Below are 15,648 nucleotides of genomic sequence, written 5' to 3' on the forward strand. Positions count from 1 at the left end.
GGAGAGAAGCTTGCGGAGGAGCCACCTTCTGCTGGTGAGGGCTCAAGGGGGCATCAGCAAGGCTCCAAAGGAGATGGGCTTGGAGCCCAGCCTATGCTCTTATCAGCCATGGCAAGCCACTACCCAAAGCCCTGCTCTCCTCAGACACTTCCGCCTCAGCCAGCATCTGTTTCCGCTCCTATATTTAAACAACCAGGTTAATGAACTCTCGAGAGCCGTTCTGCCCGAGAGGAGTGGAGCCGCCTGCCTCGTGGCCCATTTGGTGCTTTTGCTTAATTTCTGGTTGGTAAGAGCCTTGGAGAGGGGAGGGGGGGCGGATCTTGACAAGATCTTAAGACCCATTGTCTATGCAGGAAGCATCCAGACGAAGTCTGCATGGCCTCTGCATGGAGGGCAGGAGGGTGGACAGCTGCAAAGTCCACCCAGATCTTGTCCTAGTGTAAGCAGCACGGAAGGGGTGGAGGGGACCCACGCGTATCAGACATGTGTGATGGCATCTGTTTCTGCTTCAGACCTGAGTGCTGAAGGAGCCACCTCCTTGCACAGCCAGGCCTGGGATGTGTTTACACCCACTATCTGTTTCAGGTGCCATTCCCACCTTTAGCTGTCTATGTGGAACCAATTCTGATTCTACAACGTCCCCAGTCCTAAGTTAATTGTGATTCCATCTCAACAGACACGAATACAAGCATGCATGCATACTAGCCTCAGGCAACACTTGAGGAGAGGAGGTGACTTAGAAACCTTTTCGAAAACCTGTCCTCCTAATAGCCCACCTCAGCTTCAGGGGTCAGGCCTTAGACATTCCCAGGAAATGGTCTCTGTGCCAGGTCCCGTGCTGCATGGCAGGCACTACAGAGTGACTTCGCTGGATCCAGTAGCTGTTAATGGAAGAAAGTGTGTGTGTGTGTGTGTGTGTGTGTGTGTGTGTGTGTGTGTGTGTGTGTGTGTAAGGGAATCAGCCATCTGCCTCCTATTTCTGTCTCTTCTCCACATGCTTGAGTTGTTTGTGCCAGCCAGGAGACAAAGAGTGCTTTACAATTATCTTCCTGCTGGACACACCCGTGGTGAGCCTGTAAACCTCCATACACAGGAGGTTGGGACCTGAGGATGACAGTTCATAGCTGGCCTAGGCAGGAAAGTCCATGAGACTCATCTCCAGTTAACCACTGGAAAGCTGAAAGTGGAGCTGTGACTCAAGTGGTGGAGCACTACTCTAGAGCAGAGAGAGGCTCAGGCCCAGTGCCCAGTCCCCGAGTTCAAGCCCTAGCAACTGCATAAAACAAATAAGTAAAACAAATTAAACACTCAAAAATATCTCAGTTGTCCTCTTTGTATTAAAAACACAAAAATTTTCCCACTAATTGAATATTATATTTTAGGATTTTAACCTGAATAGAACATTTCTGAATTTCAGCCCATGAAATCACAGATTAGAATCTCACCAGGACTCAAAACCCCAGCGCTGCCCTTCAATGGACATGTGAGTCATGGCACATTGATTCGGCACCTTTGTGTTAGATGCCATAAACATATGTATGAACGTGGCTCATTGTTTGTATTGTTTTGAAGTCCTGAGGATTGAACTCAGGGCCTCATTCTTGCAAGGAAAGTATTCTTCCACTTGATCCATGTTTCTTTTTTTCCCCCTTAAGTGATACTGGGGTTTGAGCTTAATGCATGTGCTTATTAGGTTGGTGCTCTATCACTTGAGCCATGCCACCAGTCTGTTTTGCTTCTATATTTTTCCAGCAGGGTCTCTCATTTATATCCTGACCAGCATAGACTGGAGCTGGCACCATGTAGGTTTCTCATATATAGATGGGATGGCAGGCAAGAGCCACCATGCCTACCTTTTTATTGGGATGGCCCATAGTGCACCTGGAATGTCTGTCTTCCTGATCACCTCTTTCATAGCTAGCATTACAAGTGTCAGCCACCACATTCAGCAACTTTTCCTTTTTCATTTGTTTGTTTCTTAGACAATCTATCATGCTAACTTTGGCCAGACTTGTCTCGGTCAATGACTCTCCTACGTCTGTCTCCTGTGCAGCTGGGATTCTGGGTGCGTACTACTATGTAAAATATATACATTATTTATGCATCAGGATTCCTTAGCTTTGCCTTCACTGACATTTTAAATTAGGTAATTCCTTGGGGTGAGGAGGCTTTAGTGCTCTTCATGAAAGCTAGCCCTCCACAGATCCACTTCTGGCTTTTAATTAGGAACAAGAGTCTCACAGGCTTTTCTGCCTGGACTGGCTTCAGAACAGGATCCTCAGACCTCAGCTTTCTGAGTAGCTAGTATGACAGGCATGCGCCTCCAGGGTTGATCTGTATTTTGCTCTTAATAATATCAATTTACCCAGATTTCTTTCCCCCAAATTGGTCAAAATCTGAACTTACAGCCTCTGGCTGCTACTTACCAGAGCACAGACTAGGAATAAGACCTTTTGAAGATGAATCAGTTATGAACTAGGTTACCCTGCCAGGGCTAAGAATTCAAGGTTTCATTTACAACCCCTTGTCCCAAGAGAGTATTGCAAGGCTAGGTTTGAACATGTCCTGTGTTGTTTCTAATGGAACAACTGGAAATCCCAGCTCTTCAATTTCTTGTCTTCAGCCACTGTTCACAAAGATCAAAGGCCAGAAGTACAACTCAGATTCTGCCTGACTTTCATCTTCTTTTGGTTCCAGGTTAGCTGAAATCTTTATGGACATAAAATGAGCCTAATCTGCAAATTACACCACTTCCTGTGACACGGAGTGATGTCTAATGGAAGAACCACCAGGCACATAATTATCAAGTTGCATTCAGAAACACTCATTCACGGCAGAATTGAGAGCCTTCCAAGTCCAAGCTTCCTTCATCATTTTTCTTGTTCTGTGCTTCCTTCCAATAACTCCATGATTCCCTTCTATTTTTGTTGGGGCCTGTTGTACATGCATATAATCAGCACAGCTGTACATTAGCAAATAGGATCTCCTTTCCATGTATTCTTCAACATATGGACAAAGCTAGAAGGTCAGTTCTCTAGGAAACTATTAAGTTATCACTAAGATGGGTTTGCTGACAGCTTCCTTTTATGGGGGAAACGGAAGCTAATACCTACTGCTCCCATGTTAGTAAAGGCCAAAGGCCTTGGCTATCCTTACTACCTGTGTAGTCAGCAGTCAGGAGAGCTGCTGTCTCAGAGTAACCCAACATCCCTCGTATTATTTCCCCTAACTTATAGCTATCAGGAAGTCATTTTCAGAATGAAATCATAAAATCAAGCTAGGAGGCTGAAATCTGGGCATTATAGTTCAAAGCCAGTCCCCATAGGATTCTTATCTTTAACTATTCAGAGAAAGCTGGAAATGGAGTTGTAACTCAAGTGGTAGAGCACTAGCTTTGAACAAAAATGCTCACGGACAACGCTCAGGCCCTGAGTTCAAGACTCAGGACTGGTATACACACATACACACACACACACACACACACACACACACACACACACACACACACACTATAATAATAATAATAATAATAATAATAATAATAATAACAATAAAAAATCTCCCAAAGTAGTCAGTAAGGTAGATGTGAGACAGGAGTGTGCATAAATGTCAGTCTCCAATTTACGAATTGAAAAGATTGAATTTTATTTTTTTTGGTGGGGGGTTGATGCTGGTACTGAAGTTTGCACTCAGCATCTAGAGTTCCTTCTTAGCTTTACCTCAAGACTGCCCCTATACTACTTGAACCATATTTCCACTTCTAAAAAATGTCAGCATTGTCTGCTGGGACAGGCTTTGAACCATGTCCTCAGCTCTCAGTCTCCTGCCAGTTCAACATGGCATACTGCTTTATAATAACCCTTCTACCCCTCTCTTGCCCTCCCTCCCTCTATTTCACTGTCCCCCTCCCCACGCTCCAACACCGTGTATGTGTCTATGCTGGTCCTGGGACTTGAACTCTGAGCCTAAGAGCTGTCCCTGTACCAGTTAAGCCACAGCATCCACAAACAAAAAAAAAGTGTTTTTTTGTTTTTTTTAAATAGGATAATTCATCTTTTTAATAGAGTTCAGAGATTAGTGACAAATCCTTTGTCAGACAAATGGTTTACAAATATTTTTCCCAGTTCATAATTAAACAGGATTCATTTTGGTTGTTTTTCTTTGTTGGCACTGTTTATACTTTTGCTCAACCTAAAATTATTAAGACTTTTTCTGTGTGTTCTCCTATAAATCATTCAGTCTTAACCCTAAAGCCAATCTTCTGTTCAGACTTATATCCAAGTTCATGGTTCAATGCAAGTTAGTTTTTATGTATGATGTGAGGTAAGGATTGAATTCTACTTTGTTGCATATAGCTACCCAAAAGCTTCAGCACCATTTGTAGAAAAATTTTCTTCTTATTCAGCTGCTCCAGCACATTTCTTGAAAATAATAATAATGTGAGGATCTACTATTTTTCTTCTGCATTCTATCTCATATCTCTTTGTGCATTTTGATACCACTACAATACCTTGTTTGCTATAGTTTTATAATAAGTAATAAAATCAATCCTGGTTTTCTTCAAAGAGTTTGAAATATTCTGGGTCTTTTGGATCTTCATATATATTTTTTTAAATTGTCCTATCAATTTCTTTAAAAATGCCTTCTGAGAATTTTATTGAATTACACAAAATCAACAAATCAGCTTGAGAGACACCAATTTAATGGTCATCTGACAATACAAACACACACATATATATGTATATATACATATATACATATATACATATATATTGTTTGTTTGTTTGGTCGTGGGGCTTGAACTCTGGGCCTGGGCAATGTCCCTGAGCTCTTCAGCTCAAGGCTACCACCCTACCTCTGGAGCCAAAGCACCACTTCTGGTTTTCTGGTCGTTAAGTGGAGATAAGAGTCTCAAGATATTTAGTGCCCTGGCTGGCTTTGAACCAAAATCCTCAGATCTCAGCCTCCTGAGTAGCTAGGAGTACAGGTGTGAGCCACCGTGCCCAGCAATGCAAACATTTTATCTCTTCATTTCTTAAAACCTAATTTCAGCAATGTTTTACAGCTTTCAGGTTTTAAAACTTATGTGATTTCATTTACACTTAAATATTTGTTTTATTACTATTTTGGTTTTTACATTTTTCAGTTTCTGACTGTTCATTACTATAATGAAGATGTATATTGATTTTTGAACATAAACTTATGTAAGATTTCCTATATAATTATGTCATCAATAAAAGAGGAAATTTCCCTTTTCTTTTTCCAGTTAGTTTCTTTTCATTTTTCTTCCCTCCCTTCCTTCCTTCCTTCCTTCCTTCCTTCCTTCCTTCCTTCCTCTCTTTCTTTCTTTCTGTCATATTGAACAGAAATGCTAATCCTGGGTAAAAATGTTTCATCAATTGGTAAAGATCAATTGGTCTTTCACCAATAAGTGTAATGCTTTTGCTGTTGTTGCCAGTATTGGGGTTTGAACTCAGCTACTGTCCCTGAACTTCCTTCCTCAAGGTGCTCTGCCATGTGAGCTATAGCTCCACTTGCAGTGTATCTGGTTGTTAATTGAAAATAACAGTCTCATGGACTTTGCTGCCTGGGTTGGTTTCAAACCTTGATCCTCAGCTATCTGCCTCCTGATAATCTAGAAATACAGATTGAGCCATTGACACCAGGCTGTTTTTTTATTTTTCGACAGTCCTACGCTTGAGCTTGGGGCCTAAGCACTGTCCTTGGACATTCTCATGACTAGAAGCTCTACCACTTGAACCACAGCACCATTTCTGACTTTTTTTATGTATGTGGTACCAAGGAATCAAATCCGGGTCTTCATGCATGCTATGCAAGCACTCTACCACTAGGCCAAACTCCCGGCCCAGGCTGCTTTTATTAATGCCTTTTATCCAGTTGAGGCTGTTTCCCTCAACTCCTAGTTTGCTGAGTTGAAGCTTGTTGATTTTTTTCTGCATTTATTGATATGACTTGTGTAGGGATGGCAAATAGGTAGATAAGTTAGATTTTGAATGAAAAGCCCATCTCTCATTTCTGGAATAAACCCTACATGGGCATAATGTATTTTCATTTCTACATATTGTTGGGTCACAGGGGAGTTCTATGTTTGGTCTTTTGAGGAATTGCCGTACTGATTTCCATAGTGGTTGAATGAATTTACACTCCCACCAACAGTGTAGTATGATCCCTCCTAGCCACAACCCCTCCAGCATCTGTTGTTATTAGATTTCTTGATAATGGCCATTCTAACTAAGGTGAGGTAGAATCTCAAAGTTGTTTTGATTTGCATTTCTTTTTTTCCTTTTTTATTGTAATGTATAGAGGAGTTACAGTTATATTTGCCAGATAGAAGGTATATTACTTCTCACACATTGATACCCTTTTTCATGTTTTTGCCTCCGTTTCCCTCCCTACCCTCTCCCAATCATCTCGTTTTCCCCCCTCCTTTCCTATTTCAAATAAACAAATAAACATATATACAATATACCAGGTAACAAAGTCAGATACTGTAACAATATGAGATTAACCCAAGGTGATTTGCATTTCTTTTTCTTTCTTTTTTTTTTTTTTGCCAGTCCTGGGCTTGAGCTCAGGGCCTGAGCACTGTCCTTGGACTTTCTCAAGGCTAGAGCTCTACCACTTGAGCCTCAGCACCACTTCCAGCTTTTTTCTATATGTGTGGTATCAAGGAATCGAACCTGGGTCTTCGTGCATGCTAGGCAAGCACTTTAACCACTAGGCTAAACTCCCAGCCTGATTTGCATTTCTTTTATGGCCAGATTCTTGATTTTTATCTAACCCAACCATCTCCACATTTTATTTAATATTTAATGTAATTAATACAGTTGGGCTTGTTGTTTTTTTACTTATTCTATGTCATTCCATCCTCTTTACTCAATACTTTACAGCGTGTGTGTGTGTGTGTGTGTGTGTGTGTGTGTGTGTGTGTGTGTGTGTGTGTATACTTTAAGCCAGATAACAATTGCTATGTTTGTAATCCTAATTACTTAGAAGGCTGAGAACTGAGGATCAATGTTTGAAACCCAGTTTAGGAAAGAAAGTCCATAAGGTTATCTCCAATTAACCACCAAAAAAGCTTGCAGCAAAGCTGTAGCTCAAGTGATAAGAGCACCAGCCTTGAATGAAAAAGCCAAATGAGAGCATAAGGCCCTGAGTTCAAGATCTAGTAACAGCACTTCAAGTCCTAATACTTGCAACACAGTGAAAATAAATAGCACATTCCAGTAAAAAAAAATTTATTGATGAAAAAAACACTCAACCAGTTTTGGAAAACCACCTCCCTTACAGTATTCTCCTAACTTGTCATTCCAGGGATTCAGTAACTTATACCAAGATTGAGCTTGAAGTCAAGTCACTTAAATAATTAACATCAAGTACAAAAGACAAAGAGAAACAGAGCCTAACTGCCCAGATCAGCTTTACTGTGGGAAGATACCATCAGCAGAGAAGCAATTCTCAGATACCAATCAGCTCTGAATGACAGTCAAGGATTCTTTTTTTTTTCCAAGAACTGAGTTGAAAGTACAGTGTTTTCCTACCTTCCTTCTGGGTCCATAAGGGGATAGGGGAACAGATTTGGTCGGCTTATTCTACAGATCTTTGAATGCAAAGAAATCCTCCTTCCCACTTAAGCCACATCCTAGATATTAGTGAGGGACCTCTCAGAGTTCTTTTATTTTCAAGTATCACAATGTTTCTTGATAGATACAAGTATATAAAATCAGGGCATGAACATGATCAGAGTTCTTGATATTGTGTAGATGAGTAAATTCAGCTTCTAAGGACACAAATACAAGTTTAAGATAAATGAAAAATTAAGGCATTAGGTTTTGAAAAGTAAAACTGGTTATTCCATGGCTCTGTTCACCTATTTATTAGGGAGGTGTTTGCTTAGATAGTATTTCCCAGCTAGATATAATCCTAGGATTATAAAGGTCGACGTCAGGAGGCAGAGATGGTTTGAAGCCATCCAGGGAAGGAAAGTCTCATAAGACTCATCTCCAAGTAACCAGCAAAAAGCCAGAAGTGGATCTGTGGATCAGATGATAAAGGACCAGCCTAGAACAACAAAGCCAAGTAGGAGTGAAAGATTCTGAGTTCAAGCCCCAGTACTGGTACAAGAAGGAAGGAAGGAAGGGAAGAAGGGAAGAAGGAAGGAAGGAAGGAAGGAAGGAAGGAAGGAAGGAAGGAAGGAAGGAGCAAACCATATTTTCAGGTAAAAGGTAACCTAGCATAAGGTATAAATTTTGTGTCTGGAGTCAAACAGACCTAGGATTCAAATCTCACTGCTGTGACAATGAGTATCCTTGGAAAAGACTCAACCACTCTGACTCTCAGTCTTGTGTGTTTGCCTGATGGTGACAAGCCTTACTGTCGAGTTTATTGGGAGAAACGTTCAATATGATACGGCACATAGTATTCACTCCCCAAGAATAGCTATGAATGTGGTTCTGATAGCTGTGTGGGGAGGAAACAAGTGGCCACAGACAGAAAATCTTCTATTGTCAAAATGAACACTTGCCATTCCAAATAAACTTTCATTCTAAACTGAAATCCACCCAAACCTAGTAAAACTAAGAGAATCTTATTTATACTTTAGAAAATCAAAGCAATCTCTTCTTGACCTGGTTGACAATTCTCCTAAATCTACTCTTTTTTTTTTTTTTTTTTGGTGCCAGTACTGAGGCTTGAACTCAAGTCTGCGCACTGTCCCATATTATTTTGTGTGTAAGACAGGCACTCTACCATTTAAGCCCCATCTCCACTTTTGACATTTTGGTGGTTAATTAGAGGTAAGAGTCACACAGACTTTCCTAACTTGGCTGGTTTTAAATCATGATCCTCAGATCTCAGCCTCCTGACTAGCTAGGATTACAGGCATGATCCACTTGTCCCCAGCAAAGTCTACCTCTTGTCCCATAGCTGTCTCTCACACAACCCTGGTAGATAGGGACAAAGGTCTCTTCGTACTGCCTGACCATTGTGTATACCAAGAAGGACTTGAAAAGAAAGGAACAGCACAGTCCTGCCTCCGGAGTCTCAGTCTCATTCAGAAGTAATGTGGATGAGCTGATAGCAGACCTGGTAAGGGAACCAATAGGATGGGCTGTGATGGGGCCAACCAGTTCAGAGAGGCCTGTCAGCAAGCCAGCAAGGCATCTCGACAGCTGAAGCCACCATGGCTATGGGAAGCCCTGTTCATCCAAAATGCTTAGAGGAGGAGAATCGATCTGTAGCTTCCCTTCTCAGAGCCAGAAAACCTACTGTTGCTTCAAAACAGTAACCTCCCCTCCAAAATAGAATTCTTAACTCTGAGATGGTGCTAAGCAAGTCATGATAGGAGCCTCATAGGAGACACTTGGGAGCTCCATTGCTGGCTTAATTAACTACACTGGTCATTGGACACGAGTCTCACAGACTTTTCTCCCCAGTTTGGCTTTGAACCACAATCCTCAGATCTGAGCTTTCCGAGTAGCTAGAATTACAGGAGTGAACCATCAGTGCCTGGCCTTACCGATCAACTTTTATGCGCTCCTCTCTAAATGTGGTTTTCTGCCAGGCTCTTGGAAAGGAAATCTTCTCCTTCCTGCCCCTTCCCACGACCTGGAGTGGGAAGAACTGATCCCTCAGGGAAGGGCTATGTATAACCTGGCAGGGGAGGAGCCTGTGGGAGTATAAGGATGATATGAATATGAAACCAAGGGGCCAAATTGTGGGTCAGTGTGTGTGTGTGTGTGTGTGTGTGTGTGTGTGTGTGTGTGTGTGTACTCAGTGCCATGACTTTACCCTTCACTCTCTACCTTGTTTACTTTTCCATTACTTCTTACTAATGTCTGGACCTCGGCATGAAACCAGTGAAGGATTACAAACTCTATTCAGAACCACAGCACACATAGGTCATTGGGAAGTCAGGAGGCATAGAAGTTAGGCAACACCCACTCACAGGAAGCAAGTATTATATCTGCCTACTGTAAGTACCAAACTTAGGACAGGTGTTAGTGGCTCATACCTATATTGCTAACTACTCAGGGTGGATATTGGAGAATTGACATTGGAAGCCAACCCAGGCAGGAAAGCCCACATGACTCTTTTACCCAATTATCCAACCAAAGGCAAGAAGTAGAGCTTTAGCTCAAGTGGTAGAGTTCCAGCTTTGAGTGAAAAAGCTAAACAAATACACATGAGTCCCTCAGTTCAAACCTTAGTACTGGCACATGTGCACATGCATACACACATACACACACCCCACACATTAGATTTAGGAATCTAGCCCAACCACCCATTAGCTTCATGTTTTAGCCTCTTTGTGCTTCAGTTTCTCATATTTAACAAGACAAAGCTAATATCTTATAGAGTCTCACTGAGAATTGAATGCATTTGATTTAAAAAGGACCTTTAAAGATACTTTGCTCACAGTGACAACCAAATATCAAATTTATTATCTTCCTTTCTAAATGCATTTACCCATTCCCACCTAAGCCTCAGTTTTCTTCTGTGCCAACATGCTTAATCTTTAATCTGTTTTAAAAAAAAGAAAAGAAAAATGTACCACTGAGGCTTAGTGGAGGGAAAAATTTATCACTCTAGGAATTGTTCCCTAAGAGAGGATCAGAGCCAATTCAGGAACCATCTGATTAAATCCTGTAAGCAGTAGGCACTGAAATCCCTCTGGACTTTGGAAATCAGATGGGCATTTATTCAACACATTCCTATAGGGGATAGTTTACAAAATTAAACTAACACAGCAAAAAGACCCAGCAAGTAGTCTAGAAACTTACCCACCTAAAATGGTCATTAGCAGCAGGGCAACGATTTAAAAGGAGGAGAATGTGATTAATGACTTCTTGTCTCACTGAAAGTCTTTAGTCTTGTATTACTCTGTGACTCACTGAGGCCGTGGGCTAACGAGGGCTGACAACTCGTGCTCAGAGCATTTTGTTTCCTTGACTTTACAGCATGACCAGCTAGAAATATGTGTACCCCGTAGGGTAGGTCTCCAACAGAGAGAAAAATCAAAAAGGAATCAGACAGATATTGGCCACTGAGCTCTAGAAATGCCGCTGCCTGCTCCCAGCCTCCGCACACACAACAGCCTCATTGTGTGAGGACAGAAAATTGAACTGAAACTTTCTTTGGAAGCATATTTGAACTTGGACCTCTCATGTACAGTCTAGCAGCCAGCTCCCCGTCTGTGGAACTCCCTCCTCTCCTCTCCCCTCCTTGCCATCTTAACAAGAGAATTCAGTTCCATTTAAGTCCAGGGGACATGGCAAAAACAACACTGGAAGCACCACTTCCATTTATGGCCACGGGATGCTCCGGAGCTGTGAGGCATTACCCTGCAGCGCACAAGGCCTCCACATTGCTGGGCCTCATCCATTTGGCTGTCTGCTCACACTGGAGGGAGGGGATGGGCCTGAAGACTTGGGGGTTGTTCTTTTGTAAGTTGTTCATGAGAAGAACCATCAATAGCAGCAAAAGAACTGTCACCATCATTACACCACAAGATATTGGCCAGCTAAGTTCACCTTCTCCATCTAAAAGCCCAAATAGCACGGTGAGAGGTTGCCTTCAGATAAACCATTTCAGGTCGAAAGCCAGGATCTCTTGCTAGGATTGCCACTATTAGTTTCTCGTTAATGTGTGGCCACTATTGAATTCTTACTAAAATTTACTGATAAATTTCAGTATATTAAGTCCTTTACTCAGGAGAAGGAGCAAAACCTTGTCCTGTGGGGGTTGACAGTGACTGGCTATTTGCCATTGAGTCTACCTCATCTGTTCTATTTTCAGTGTAAAAATAAGCCATCCCTTCTTTTTTTTTTTTTCCATTCAGGTTCAAATCCTTAATGGAGTAGAGTCACAGTGTATGTTCATCATAATCCTGTCCCTGTCCCCACCCACCCCCGCCTTTTTTTTCCTCAATAAACACTATTGCCTACTTTCTTTGAACATACCTGTGTGTGTGTGTGTGTGTGTGTGTGTGTGTGTGTGTGTGTGTGTATGTGTATCTATACTGGGGCCTGAATTTAGGGCTTCCTCTTGCTCAGCCTTTTCATTCATGGCTGGCATTCTACCATTTGAGTCATGCCTCCAGCTCTGGCTTTTTGCTGGTTAATTGTAAAGGAAAGATTTGTCTGGCTTCAAACTTTTTTTTCATTTCAATATGTCAGTTGATGAGTATAATACATCTTGATCAGTGCCACCCCTTCCATCACCCTTCCCTATCTCTCCCAATTCCATTCATCCCCACAGGTATCTTCTTTAATTTGTCTGTCCCCCCTCCCTGTGACACTCCCACCCCTCCTGACAACAATGTTTTAGACTTATGTTGTGCTAAGTAGTGACACCTTTGCAATCCTCCCATGTGTATACCATACTGGTCTTTGAACCTTGATCTTCAGATCTCAGCCTTCTGAGTAACTAAGGCTGTACAGGTGAGCCACTGGTAAACAGCTTCACCCCTTATTAATACATCAACAAATTCTGTTACACACATTTAAATACAGTTTTCTCAGTAGGCATGTGTTTGTCTCCTCCATGTACCAACCCTTCCTTTCCTCTCCATTCCTCCTTTTATCTCCCAGTCCCATTCTATTACTTTCCATTCAGCTGGTGTGGCCAGGTCTAGCTGGAGGTGAACCTCTGTCATGAATATGACCTAATTGTCACTGGTCATACATTCATTCTGCTCCTCAGTCTACAGCTGATTGCTTCCTGTAACTTCTCTGCTTAGGTTCAAATTCCCCTCTTTGCTCTTCAAGTTTTTCCAACAACCACTTTTTCCAGCACAAACATATAGTCCCTACCGTTGTCACCTGTTGTGTTTTTGGTTTTTTTCGAGATAGGATTTTAATTTGTATTCTGGCCTTGAATTCACTATGGTACCAAACTCACAGTCCTTGTCTCAGTGCTTTAAAATAAATGTATGTATGTCTGTGTGTGTGTGTGTCCTTAAATATATACTTTACTTTTATTACTAATGTGCAAAGGGCCTACCACTTCCTAAGTCAGGAGTTGAGTGCATTTCTTCTTTTTGGACAATGTCACCCCTTCTTTTACTTCCCCCAGTTCTGTCTCAGCTCTTTAAGTGCTAGGATTGCACATATGGGCTATTGTAGCTGTCTCTAAATCCTCAGATCTCATCCTCCTGAGTAGATAGGATTACAGGCATGAGCCACTGGTGCCAGCTCTAAATTTTTCTTTTTGGTTAGTCCTGGGGCTTGAAATCAGGGCCTGAGCACTGTCTTTGGGCTTTCTCAAGGCTAGAGCTCTACCACTTGCAGCTTTTTCTATGTATGTGGTACCGAAGATTTGAACTCTGATCTTAATGCATGCTAGGCAAGCACTCTACCACTAAGCCAAACTTCAGGACCTCTAAACTCATTTTTTTTACCTAATAAAATAACACTCATCACAGGGTACTAGTGGTTCACTCCTGTAACCCTAACTACCCAGGAGGCTAAGATCTGAGGACTGCAGTTTGAAACCAGCCCAGGCAGAAAAGGTTCCAGCTGTGGCTCCAAGTGGTAGAACACTAGCCTTGAGTAAACAAGCCCAGGGACAGTCCCTAGGCTCTGAGTTCAAGCCGCATGACCAACACACACACACACACACACACACACACACACACACCTGCCTTCATCCTTCAAGAGCTGGAATCATGTATTACCTTCCCCAAATGTAGAGCAGGAGTCTTCTAGCTCCTCCCTAAATGCTAGTTTAAGACAGCTAAATCTACTTCATGCTGCTTGCTCCCCAACTTACCTGGAATGGAAGCTTTTTGAATAGAGGGACCATACTCTCCCAGCAGAGTGAAGACAATCCATAAGTGTCTTCCATTGGATTACCCAATAGCTCCTAGCCTAGAACTGAGTTTTCCACTGGTGCTTGACCAACATTTGCTGAGCACCTGAAGGTAATCTGACATCAAAGCCTCATCCTGTGATGCAGACAGGTATGGAAGCAACAATTGTGACACAAAAATATGATCATAGAGCATTGTTTTGTTTTAAAGGGGAAATTTCTCATTTTAGAAAAACAAAGCCACAGAGACCAAAAGTCAGAGCAGCCCTTTGAATCCTACCTTAGGACAAACTACAACATTGTCTTCAGAGAAAGGTCGCACCAAATGCTGGTTGTTCACAGCTGTAATCCTAGCTACTCAGAGGGCTAAGAAATGAGTATCACGGTTCAAAGCCAGCACTGGCAGGAAAGGCCATCAGACTCCTATCTCCAATTAACCACCAGAAAACCAGAAGTAATTCTGTGACTCAAAGTGGTAGGACACTAGCCTTGAGCAAAAGAGAAGTCAAAGATAGCCTCCAGGCCCTAAATTCAAGACCCATGATCACCACCACCATCAACAAGAAAAAACCAAGAGATGCCAAAGAAGAAACCAGACTTCCCCCCTTTAGGCACATTATTTTAAAAGAATTAGAAAGAAGAGACTCTGAACTCCTACATACTTGTAAACAACTTTACTGTATCTACTAGAGAAATGAGTCCAGGTTTTTTAAGAAAAAAAAACAAAACAAAACAGCATCATTGTTACCTGAGACACATTGGGTTTGTGCTGACCAAGGTAAAAATAGATGTCATCATATGCTACTGGGCTGCTGAAATCACTGTTTATCTATACCTGTGCAGCCAACTGTCTTCCTACTAGCTACTTCCATTAAATTCCTAAGCACTTAAGATTTTAGAGCACTCATTTGCTGGTAGATAGTTCATATGACATTTCCACAATTGTTTTGTTCTTGTTTTTCAAGAGTGATTGGCAAGCACTGGAGCTTGTACCTATAATCTTAGCTACTCGGGAGGATGCAATCTGAAGACTGCAGTCCAAAGCCAGTGGCATGTAAATTTGTAAGACCCTTATATGCACCTAACCAGCAAAGATCTGAACTGGAGATGTGGTTCAAGTCATATAGTGCCCGCTTTGAATATAAAAATCTAAGCAAGAGCATGAGACCATGAGTTTAAGACTCATCCCCCAAAAGAAAAGGATTAGATCCAACAACTGAACATATAAAGATGGTATAAGCAGCCCGGGCAAAGTGGCTCATGTCTGTAATCCTAGCTACTCAGGAGTCTGAGATCTGAGAATTGTGGTTCAAAGCCAGCCCAGGCACAAAAGGACCTGAGACTCTTATCTCCAATTAACCTCCAGAAAACAGGAAGTGGAGCTGTGGCTCAAGAGTAGGGCGGTAGCCTTGAGCTGAAGAGCTCAGGGACAGCGCCCAGGCCAAGTTCAAGCCCCATGACCCACAAAGAAAAAAAAAAAAGTTTAAAAAAAAGATGGTACAAGCCATTAAGGATATACTTTCAGTGGGAGAAAATGAGAGAGGGATAACCATGTTTGACAAGAAATGTACTCATTACCTTACTTATATAACTGTAACCCCTCTATATATTACCTTCACAGTAAAATAAAATTGAAGGAAGGAAGAGAGAGAGAGAGAAAGAAAGAGAGAGGAGAGAAATGAAGGGAAGGGGAGAGAAAAAAGAAAGAGAAAGGGAGGAAGGGAGGAAAGAAAGGGTGAGATGGAGGAAGAGGGCAGAGGGGAGAGGAGGAAGGGATAGAACAAAGGGAGGAAGAGGGAGGGAGGAAGAAAAGAAGAA

At 42.0% G+C, this 15,648-nt stretch overlaps 1 protein-coding gene across 2 annotated transcripts in view; it reads right to left on the reverse strand.

Annotated features, from left to right (window-relative positions):
- Tmigd3 (transmembrane and immunoglobulin domain containing 3) overlaps nucleotides 1-15,648 on the reverse strand; it is a 61,286-nt gene that overhangs the window by 35,347 nt on the left and 10,291 nt on the right. Inside the window, exon 1 of one of the 2 annotated variants that reach the window (XM_090334417.1) lies at nucleotides 13,792-13,934. The exons of the other annotated variant lie outside the window; for it this stretch is intronic. The gene's annotated coding sequence lies outside the window, so the exon portion shown is untranslated. Of the gene's footprint in view, nucleotides 1-13,791; nucleotides 13,935-15,648 lie in introns of those variants that run through there. 2 annotated transcript variants of the gene reach the window in all.

The sequence above is a fragment of the Megascapheus bottae genome, chromosome 6, assembly GCF_031878675.1.
Source record: "Megascapheus bottae isolate mThoBot1 chromosome 6, mThoBot2.hap1, whole genome shotgun sequence".
In the NCBI taxonomy this organism is placed as follows: Eukaryota; Metazoa; Chordata; class Mammalia; order Rodentia; family Geomyidae; genus Megascapheus; species Megascapheus bottae.